Genomic DNA, 10641 nt, shown 5'->3' on the forward strand with positions numbered 1-10641 from the left:
CAGAGGATGTACATTGGTACAGATAGCAACTGGAAACACAGGGAATCCAGGACAGATGACTCCTTCAGGACCAGTGGTGAAAGGGGCAATGCCTGGAGGGTGATGGGAATATGGGGTAGAAAGGTGGAACCGATTACAAGAATCTAGGTAGTGCCTCCACCCTGGGGTGGAGGGGGGACAGCAGAGAAGAGGGCAGGGTGAGACGTCAGACAGTGTAACTTATGACAAAACTGTAATAAGTTGTGAATTATGAAGGGTTCATGAGGGAGGGGGAAATGAGCAACTGATATTAAGGGCTGAGGTGGAGGGTAAATGTTTTGAGAATGATGAGGGCAGCGAATGTACATATGTGCTTGACACAATGGATGTATGTATGGATTGTGATGAGAATTGTACGAAGCCCCAATAAAATAATTTTTAAAAAAAGAACCATTTAAGGTTCAAATAGCTAATGGTGGAGGTTTGCAAGTTGAAGCTGGAAGCCATGCTACGGGAATGTCAAATCCCAGAAGTCCCCCACAGTGAGCAGGTTTCAGCAGGGGTTCCAGACCAAGGCAGACTAGAGGAAGGTCAGAGGGTCAAACTCTGAAAAACGAACCAATGACAAGTACCTGGGATATTGCCAGAGGTTGTGCCCCAAGATAAACCCCTTAATTTAGAAGGGACTCAAAATTCGAGGAGGGAAGAGCTGCTCCCACAAACACGAGGTCACCTTAAGGTAAAAGCAGCAAAGATTTTATGTTCTTCATTTGCTGGTAAGGCACAATTCAAAATGAGAAGAAACAGTTACAAACATCAATTAGTAGCCAAATGTGGAAAGTAAGAAGTATGAATCTGGGAAAATTGGGAATCATCCAAAACAAACTGGAACGCATTACGAAGGTAAATGGACTCCAGTTGGCCGTGCTGAAACAGAAAAGGAATGTCATCAAATTCATGATCCAAAAACAAAAACTGGAAAACTTAAGATCCTGAAGTACAAATGCTGTGATAGAAAAATATCTACATGACTACAAAGAAGAGGAGTTCACATGACTATCATTAAACTTTTTTCACCAACCACTAAAGCAAACAATGAAGAAACTCTTTAGAGTTCTACCACCTTTCTACAGTTTGAAACTGATCAAACATGCAATCAAGATGAATTGATAATTATTGGTGTCCGGAATGTGACAAACAAGAATGGTTGATCAGTGGTTGTTGAAAAATATGATGTTGGTGACAGAAGTTATGATAGATATTGCATGAAAGAAATTTGCAGAAATGATTACTAACAAGGTTTTCATCGAAAATATCTTTTTTCAACCACAGAAACCGCTACGTCTGAAGCCCTCGGCCAGATGGACTACACAGGAATGAAGACGAATACATCTGTGAAAAGAGGTAACAGAGAAGTTCAATAGCATCAGTCAAAACAAAACCAGGGGCCAACTGTGGAAACTGGATTGCAGCTGAATAAAATAAAAGCAAGTCCACAAGAGCCAAAATACACCATTCAGTATAACCCACCTGAATAAAGAGACCATCAATAGATTGGCAGCACTAAACACCAGTAACCGAAGGCCAGAATAATTGTGGAATGGCCTAAGATTATTACACATGACGAAAGCAAAAGGATATTGAAAGCGAAAGAGAGAAAAGACCAAAATGGATGTCAGAAGAGACTCGGAAACATGTTCTAGAAGGGAGGGAAGCTAAAGTGACTGGAAGAAATGATAAAGTAAAAGAGCCGAACAGAAAACTTCAAAGGGCAGCTCAAGAAAACAAAGTATTATAATAAAATGTCCAAAGTCCTGGCCTTAGAAAGCTAAATAGGATGAATACTCTTCAGCATTTCTCAACTTGAAAAAACGGGGAAAAAAAGAAAAAGTAGGCCCAGAGTTGCAGTATTGAAAGATTGAATAGGGAAAATAATGTGTGATTCAAGAAGGATCCAAACAAAGTAGAAGGAATGCAGTCCCACTACCAGAAAGATACTCCTTTCAGGGGGTTGCATGTGGTTAAGAATGGGTGATACCGAAGGAAAAAGTACAAGGTGCACTGACAGTTTTGGTGAAAAACAATGCTCTAGTAATTGATGGAATGCCCCTAGAAACGGTTTAAGAAACCAGTGTGGTGGTGGAGACAATTACTCACCGATCTGAAGAAATCTGAAGTTACCAAACAACCAATTGGAAGCAATGCATACTTAATAGTTGTACCCATGCCAAGAAAGAAGACCCAATAGAATGCAGACATTATTTAGCAATATCATTAACATCCTATACAAGTAAAACTGTGTTGAAGATCATGCAAAATGGCCACAGTAATACATCGACAAGCAATTGCAAAAAAATCCAAGCCAGTTTCAGATGAGGTCATGGAGCGAAGGATCTCGCTGCTGAAGTCAGAGGAATTCTGACTAAAATAGGAGAAAACCAGAAAGACATTTACTTGTGTTTTATTGACTCTGAAAAGGTATTTGTCTATGTGTGAAACAAAATAAACTAAGGATAACGCTGTGAAGAATATGCTCAGATAGAAACTGGAGGTAGACCAAGAAGAAGCTATTCAAATAAAACATGGGCAAAGAAAGCGGTTTAAAACCAGCAAAGGTATACATCAAAGCTATATAATTTCACTAAAATTTTTTGATCTATATGCTGAGCAAATAATCTGAGAAAGTAGACTATATGATATAAACTCTACCTCAGGATGGGGGGCGGGGGCATTAACAACCTGTGGAGTGCAGATGACAAAACCTTGCTTACTGAAAACAAAGTGGGCTTAAAGGGTGCCGATCAAAGACTCCAGCCATCAGTATGGATTGCACCTTGCTGTCTAGAAAATAAAACAGCTCACCACTGAACCAATAAGTAATATCACAAAAGCTGAACAACGAATAAAGGAGTTTGGGGAACTGATATATTTCTATTATAGTATCAGTGAAGAATATTGAATATACGATGGACCACCATAAGAATAAACTAATCTGCTCTTAAAGAAGTACAACCACAGTGGTCCCTCACGTTTCGCTTTACCTTCAACAAAATTTTATTTGTATGTGATATTGTTAGGTAACTCCTTTGTCATTCCTTTGGGTCACCTTTCTTAGCATGGGCATAAGTATACATCTCTTCCAGTCGGTTGTCTAGATAAATGTCTTCCCATGTCTTCATGTAGATGAGTACGTGCCCCCACCTCTCCATCAGTTAGTTTCTTAAAACATTTCCATTGTATATGTAATTGGGAAAGCCCAGTCCCTGGTGAAGGACATCGTGAAGTTGGTGAAAGAGGAGAAGACCTCAAGGAAATGGATCCAATGAAGCAGCCCAGAGTCAAAGGCAACAATTGTGAACACAGCACAGGAGCAATGTTTCATTCTGTGATGCGCAGGGACACTAGAAAACTGAGCCAACCCGGTGGCACGCTAGAACCACACTATTAACTACTCCGACAATGTGCACAAGACCTCTTTAAAGTGGTGAAAAGCAAGGATGTTGCTTTGAGGACTTAAGTGCACCTCACCCAAGCCATGGTATTTTTAATTGCCTCGTAGGCATGTGAACGCTGGATACTGAGTCAAGGTAACTGAAAAAGAAGTGATACACTTGAATTATGGTGCTGGTGAAGAATACCGAAAGTCCCATGGGCTCTCAAAAGAACAAACAAATCTGTCTTGGAAGAACAGGGAAGAATGGCGAGACTTCATCTCACAGACTTGGGACATGTTGTCAGGAGAGACCAGTCCCGGGAGAAGGGCATCATGCTTGGTAAAGTGGCGGGGTGGCAAAAGAGAGGGAGACCAACAACAAGATGGACTGCCACCGCGGCTGCATGGAGGCTCAGCCCTAGGAACCAGTGTGAGGAAGGCCCAGGGTCTGGCCGTGTTTCCTGCTGTTTACAAGGGGTCGCTGGAGTTGGGACTGACTCGCCAGCACTTTACAACACCAAACATACAGAGGTTGTAAATCTGATTCCTTTTTTAAAGGTGTAGTAGAGACCCCAATAATATGATCTTTAAAAAGAGGGGTCAGATTTCTGAGTCACCTCTTTACAACTTGTAACAGAAAATGTCAATTGTTGAAATGTTCGCCTTTTTGAACATTAACCTTTTCCCAAATATACCCAAACCTTCTAAAGGAATTGAGATCCATCATAGGAGTGGGTCTGCAAAAATTCAGACAAAGGAAACACTCAGCTTCTACTATCCAGAAAATAAGGATTTTGCAGCATAATAAGAGCTTTGCTAATCAAGTTATCAATTTGAGAAAAAAATTGCTTCCGATCTTTGTCCTTCCTTTACCATTTTTGCTGACATAAACTACAGCGTCTGATAAGAAAGATGTGAGGGAAAAAAAGAAGAAGAAGGGAATTCTGTTTGCTTTAAGCAGTGTAAGAATTGTGCGGAAAACAAGGGTAGTGAATTAAAGGCTGAGATAAACATGTTGCTTCTCCTTCACTGCGCGCATTCCTTTTCTGAATCTGAGACAACTTCTAACGACGCAGGGCAGGGTATCGCCATATCAGAATAGACATAAGTGTGGTCAGGCAATAGAGACAGCTACACAGCTTTCCTGAAGCATGCTGGATCTCCATGGGATAGACCAAGATGAGATGTAGTCAGGAATCTGGTCAAAACTCATGTCGGAGGGAGATCTCTGCCATAAATTAAGGTAGCTTTAAAACAAGACTGTAAGGTAGAGAGCCCAGGCTAAGACCAACAGATCTCTGGAAGCTCAAAGCGTCAAGTCTATCAAGAGCCAAATGGAAGCTTGGAGGAAATCAGAGAGAACTCAACGAGAACACCTCACTGAGGCGGTGGGGGTCGGGGGAGACAAGAGCTCACCCATCACAGGAATCAATATTACAAGTCAATAGGGACAGCCAGCAAACACAGAAGTAATGGTAATGGTAATGGTAAAGGAGTAATGGTGACAAGCCAGTATTCTGCCCCTCCACGATCCCATGCCAGTCTGTGTATGTCTCACCAACTTGGAGAAGTGCTGGGGGGGGGGGGAGCTTAACGACTGAGCAATGTTTCCTAAAAGACTTATCATTTCCAAACTAGTTTTAGTTCAGATTGACTTGCTGGTTGTTCTTCTTCTGGCTGAGCTATGATGGTAAGCATTTTTTTGAAATTCCAGATCAATTACACACAATGAAAATACATTATATACACACACACATACATACACGTGATACCATAAGTGAATTATGGGATGACACTAAACATTCCCCTAACCCTTTCAAAATTTCCATTAGTACCCTCAAAACCGGGTCCTTTCTCAGGTCCCTTGGTAACACTCCGGTGTAAATTCTACCATCCCCTCAAGTTCAGCTCAATTCCACATTCTCCACAAAGTCTTGTCTATTTTGATCTCATTTATCTCTCTCTTCACTGACCTCTGTGAGACAAAGATAATTTTGGGTTAGTCTGGACTTCCAGGAAGACAGAAATCCCTAAAAATTAAGCCACCAAGCACTTTTCCAGAATCAGAGCCACTTATCTGGCTTGTCCGGAGATTGGTTAGCTCCTGGGGCCTACCCTGGCCTCTTACCAGCCCTGCTGCCAATGGGAACTCTGTCGCAGTCCTAGCCAAGTGATCTAACACACACCCTTGGGGTCCAGCCAAAACCAGTGACCTGGGAAAAGCAGGAAGTCAAACATCTAGTAAACTCAAAGACCACAGCACCTGTATTCCACCACAATCAGGGGAGGTAAAAGACAATGTACTGTGCTTCTACCCAAGTCAAAAAATGCTTCTTAACCCCAGGGAAAGGATTCCTCTACACCAAAACTAAAAAACTTCATTTTGAAGCATTTAAACCATTTTCCTTGGTGTATATTGAATTCTTTTTTTTAAATATGAAAAAGAGAATTCTATAGTCAGAACCGCCATGAGACGGACTGACGCAATGGCTGCCATGATGGCTCACAGATAACTGCTGACCTTTTGGTTAGTAGATACTTAGCCTTTATCGCCAGCGCTCCTGTGCCTAGTGCTAGCTGTTGTTTTTCGTTGGCTTCAGGTTGGACGGCAGAGGGAAGACGTTTAGGGATTGCCTATAAAGCATACCCTCTGGAGAGGATCCAAGGAAGGGCTTTGAAGAAACCTCCATGATTCACACAAGCCAAAATACCTTGGGGGGTACGCCTTTCTTGTTTTGTCCTCTGGATGCTGATACCTGGGAGATGGAAATGAGCGAACAAATTCTCAAGCCAGAGACGAACTAACCTGATTTAAAACGTGTGTGTGAAGGTGGAGAAGCCTGCACTAGCTGGAGGACTCAGAGGATAAATCACACGATGGTAGTCCTTGACCGCTCCCTCGTCACCGCCTCAGATCCTCAGCGCCCTGGCCAAACACGCCATTTGCTGGTTCTGCCTGATGGACAGATGTCCCCAGAAAAGGGATCACTTAGGTCTGGGGCAGCTCAACCTGCCAACGGTCTGCCAGTAAGTGAAAGCACATGTGAGGGACGTTGCTGCGTGGCTACTTGCAAAATAACTGCAGAAGCAAGAAAATATGTTGGGTCGGGGTGGGAGGGATTCTATTTTGAGGGAGGGGGCAGGGTGAGGGGGTGATTCTGAGGGCACCTCCTATCTGTTATCTGGAGACCCATTACTGAGTGTGGGGAATATTCTAGGAACATGTACAACTATTTGCTTTGACAACAGAAGGCACATTTAATGGGAAATGGTAGCCGTCTTTTCACAAAGCTATTAACAGCCAACACCAACTCTCAGCCTCTTAGTGGGATGATCTGCTCATCTGTTTGTTTTATAAAAATTCTGGGCTTGAGAAACACAGGACTATGAACTCTTATCACAGGAAGAAGGAATCAAATCAAACAGCATACCATGCTTTGGTGCAGAACGCCATTCTACCAACAGAATGACTCGGTGTCGATCTTACTTGCACCGCGCGTAGAGTTAAGTCGTTAATTCTCAGGCTTCACTTCCCTTCTCTCCAAAATTAGAGTAAAATAGATGAGATATGTAAATAATACACACAATGTCTGCCATGTGGTAAATACAAAGTAAATACTAACAATAGGTAGTCCTCAACTTAGGGCATATTCAGGTAATGACAAAACACACTTAGAACCATCTGGTTTGGGTCTCCCAAACATCCTATCACACCTATACATTATACATCCAAGCGGGCTTCAAAATGTTCATGTAAAAGTTCCATTATCTTGTAATTTCATTTTTCCACAAACTTTTTGAAGCCCCCTTGGACAATGTTAAACTATATCTGTACGTGCATATGAAATGCTTCAAACCTCCAAAGACTTAAAATACTGGATTTTGAAGACGGTGACAAAAAAGGAAATAACAATGAAAATTTAAGGAGGAAACTGGGTATTTATGTCAAAAATAGTTTATATCAGAATACTTTAAATAAATCTCTATTCCACAAACAGAGAATTGAATTACGTATATCTATTTCTTATACCTGTGTAGGAGTGCTGGTGGCAAACAAGTTACTTGCTGGGTGTGATCTGCAAGATCAACAGTTCAAAACCACCAGCCACGCGCAAGATAAAGAGCGGGCTTGCTACTCCTGTAAAGAATTACAGTCTCGGAAACTCACAGGAGCAATTTTACCCTGACCCACAGGGTTGCCATAGTCAGAACTGACTGGACAGCAATGAGTTTAATGTTTTACATCTGTCTATCTGAAGCCTGAGTATTCCCCAAGAGCCCAGACTAAATGTACCCTTCCAAATTATATCCAACATCTAAATAACCAAGTACACATAACAAAAGCAGACTACCAATAACAGATGAATGAAAGGAAGTGGGAAAACTGCTATGGAGAGTTCTGTTGTTACTGCTGCCTCCTTATAGCACATTCCATAATTTCAAGTGATCACATTGGGAAAATGTCGATACTATGCAAAGCAACTACAGGTAAACTGCAATCCCAGTCCAGAGTTTGGAGAATAGCGAAGAGAGAAAAACTAATCACCAGCTTTATCCAGAAAGGAAAGAGACCTTTGGTTAGAAAAAAAATGCTACAAAAGAACAACAAAGTAGGAAGTCTAACACTTCCCTATGGCAAAAAACGACTACACAAGACAACCTAAACATCCTGGTTCTGATACAGTGATTCAACGACAAGCACATCAGACAACCAGTTGAAAGCCAAGAAGTAAATCTATTTCCACCCATGAACAGATGATCTTTGACAAAGGGCCAAAACGCATTAAGTAGGGAAAAGAGTCTCTTGAACAAATGGTAAAACTAGATATCCAGAAAAATGAAATAATACCATGTTTACACCCTATAAAAAAGCCAACTAACATGGATCAAACACTTAAAGGTAAAACCTAGAACTATAAAGAACACCAGTGAGAAATACAGGGACAAACTTAGAGGCCTTGGAACATGGCATAAATGTATTATCAAATATAATTGAAAACATACTAAGGCATAAAAACAAATAACATAACAAAAATTAGACATGGGTGTACATCAAAAGATTTCACCAAAAGACTAATAAGAAAACTCACAAACTGAAGGAAAACAATTTAATTGGCAAAGAATACCAGACTATCCGTCTGTAAATTTAAAATGTATAGAAGGTTTCTATCACTTGCACAAGAAAAAAATAAATAAATAAAACTATCCCATTTTTAAATGGGCAGAGGACACAAACAGGCACTAAAGAAGGCATTCAGGCAGCCAAACAAACATATGAACATATGTTTGCAACCATTACCAAGTAGAGCAAATTCAAATCAAAATATGAGATAGCATCTCCCCCAAGCATTACTAACAATGTTTTTAAAGATGGGAGGGGGGGTAGGACAGTCCTGGCAAGAATGTGGAGAGATGACCAAGAATATGGTCCCCCTATTGGTGGGACCACTAAATGGGACAAGCACTGTGGCAAATGGTAAGATGATTTGGAAATATAAAAGTTGGAAGTTGGAAATATAAAAACCATATGACTCAGCAATACCCCTACTTAGTGTGTATCAGAGAAACGAGTGGTCACATAAATTAATATATGCCATGTTCACCACAGCACAAAGATGGAAACAACCTAACTGCCTGCGGTCGTTACATCATCTGGTGTCAATTAGGGACTCAAAAGGATTAAAAATGAAGGGGTGGAGTCTACTCTGTCAATCGGATCACAACCAATAAGGCCTGTGTGGGGGCCTGGCCTTCTCCTGAGAATTCCAGGAACTCCTGTATTTTTCCTCCTTGAAGACAGGAGACTGGCCTGTGATCTTCCTGCATTCAGCATCATTGCATGTGTCTTGTAAGTCTGAAGAGGACTTTATCGATCAGTGTTGGACATGTGGGTTAATATCAGAGTTATGGACTTGATCTGGACTGGGCTAGGATGCTTGCTAAATATTCAACAGCTCTTGAATATAAAGCTCTTTCTTATACACATATATGTGCTTATTAATTGTTTCTCTAGTCTACCGAGGCTAACACACTGCCCATCAAATGGAAGAATGGATAAACAAACTGTGACATAGACCCAGAACAGAATACAAAAGAATAACAAATCTTCAAAACACTTTATGACATAGATGAACCTGGAGGACATTATTTTGAATGAAATTTAATCAATCATAAAAGGGCAAATATAAAATGATGAAGAAGTTTTCTTACATGAACCAGAACATTCTTTTTTCCCATAGATATTTCTCTTCATCTTTTAATTCCATTTTTATGAATTTGTTGAAGCACCCTTTCTTTTTTTTTTCCTTTGTAAAATTTCTTTAATCATTTTATTGGGGGGCTCGTACAACTCTTATCACAATCCATACATACATCCATTGTGTCAAGCACATTCATGCATTTGTTGCCCTCAACATTCACAAAACATTTGCTGTCTACTTGAGCCCTTGGTATCAGCTCATTTTATCCCCTCCCTCCCTGACCCTCCCTTCCTCATGAACCCTTGATAATTTATAAATTATTATTATTTTATGTCTTACACTATCTGATGTCTCCCTTCACCAACTTTTCTGTTGTCTGTCCCCCAGAGAGGGGGTTATATGTAGATCCTTGTAACCAGTTCTCCCTTTCCACCCAACCCTCCCTCCACACTCCTGGTATCTCCATTCTCACCACTGGTCTGAACCAGAACATTCTTTAAATGTTATGGGGTGAAAGGGGATGGGAGGGTAAATTACTGGCTATAGGGAGATACATATTAACTTGGGTGAAGGGGAAGGCAATATGAGAAAGGTTGGCCAGAAAAAAAGTGATGAAGGCAAAAGAACACACTAGGAGTATATGTGAAAGAGTTAAAAATAAGAGATAGACACCATAATATACACAACTCTACAATAACGGCAACCTACGTGCAAGCGCACGTACCCAGATATGCACACTGGCTGAATGGGTGTGGGAAGAGTGAGAGTATAGCCGAGAAAAATCAACAAATAAAAAAATTTAACTTCTCACTAAAAATAATAACACAAAGTGATACCAGAAAATAGTTATTGGAAAGATGCACTCAGAAAATTGAGAGGTTCCAACAGTCACCTTGGACAAAATATAGGAAGTGAAAGCAAAAATCAAAACCATCTTGCAGAAAAAGTTTAATTTAAAATCCATCTTTAAAGCTTGAAGGTAAACAAGCGGCCATCTAGCTCAGAAGCAACAAAGCCCACATGGAAGAA

Source organism: Echinops telfairi, unplaced genomic scaffold (assembly GCF_000313985.2).
Source record: "Echinops telfairi isolate 266 unplaced genomic scaffold, ASM31398v2 ScPeMD7_7468;HRSCAF=8506_0, whole genome shotgun sequence".
Lineage (NCBI taxonomy): Eukaryota > Metazoa > Chordata > Mammalia > Afrosoricida > Tenrecidae > Echinops > Echinops telfairi.